We start from the raw sequence: 927 nt of genomic DNA, 5'->3' as shown, positions 1-927 counted from the left end.
AGCCCTGTTATCGTCGTACCCCCGCTTAACTACTACTACTACTGCTGCTGCATTGGAAGGGTTGAGAGGAGGGGAGAGGTTTAGCCTATTTGTACGGACCCGGCTCGGAAAGTTTTTCTTTCTTTTAGCGGCAGCGACTATGGTCTAACCGGTGGTCCCAGCGCGCCGTAAGTCTACCACTGTTCTTCGTTCGATAAAGTTCCTCGTCAAAAAGGAATGAGAGCGTGAGGATGGGGTAGCAGCATGTGTGTTGGTGAGGCTGGCTGGACTGTTTTCGTTTTGTGGCGAAGAGGAGAGAGAGGCGTGTACGGGAGGAGCTTCGGCTTGTGGGCGGCCTTTCTTTTTTTCTCTCTTCTTTCTTCCGTGTGGTGGTGTTTTGTGGGGGAACAGATGTTCAAAACAACAGGTGGCATTCTGGTTGATCCTGCCAGTAGTCATATGCTTGTCTCAAAGATTAAGCCATGCATGTCTAAGTTCACACCCTCGTACGGTGAAACCGCGAATGGCTCATTAAATCAGTCGAGGTTCCTTAGATGATCCCAATCTACTTGGATAACTGTGGTAATTCTAGAGCTAATACATGCCAACCAGCTCCGACCCGTTACAGGGAAAGAGCGCTTTTATCAGTTCAAAACCAGTCGGCGCTCGCGCGCCGTCCCTTGGTGACTCTGGATAACTTTGTGCCGATCGCATGGCCTCGAGCCGGCGACGCATCTTTCAAATGTCTGCCCTATCAAATGACGATGGTACGTGATCTGCCTACCATGTTGGCAACGGGTAGCGGGGAATCAGGGTTCGATTCCGGAGAGGGAGCATGAGAAACGGCTACCACATCCAAGGAAGGCAGCAGGCGCGCAACTTACCCACTCCTGGCACGGGGAGGTAGTGACGAAAAATAACAATACGGAACTCTTTTGAGGCTCCGTA

At 51.3% G+C, this 927-nt stretch overlaps 1 non-coding gene across 1 annotated transcript in view; it reads left to right on the top strand.

Moving 5' to 3' along the window:
* Window positions 1-411: 411 nt before the first annotated feature.
* The window catches only part of LOC138954003 (small subunit ribosomal RNA), a 1,835-nt gene continuing 1,319 nt past the window's right edge, over window positions 412-927 (top strand). Inside the window, exon 1 of the ribosomal RNA XR_011451672.1 lies at window positions 412-927. This exon is cut by the window's right edge and continues 1,319 nt beyond it. This is a non-coding gene — a ribosomal RNA (small subunit ribosomal RNA).

Source organism: Littorina saxatilis, linkage group LG17 (genome assembly GCF_037325665.1).
Source record: "Littorina saxatilis isolate snail1 linkage group LG17, US_GU_Lsax_2.0, whole genome shotgun sequence".
In the NCBI taxonomy this organism is placed as follows: Eukaryota; Metazoa; Mollusca; class Gastropoda; order Littorinimorpha; family Littorinidae; genus Littorina; species Littorina saxatilis.
This window is presented reverse-complemented; position numbering and strand designations above follow the sequence as displayed.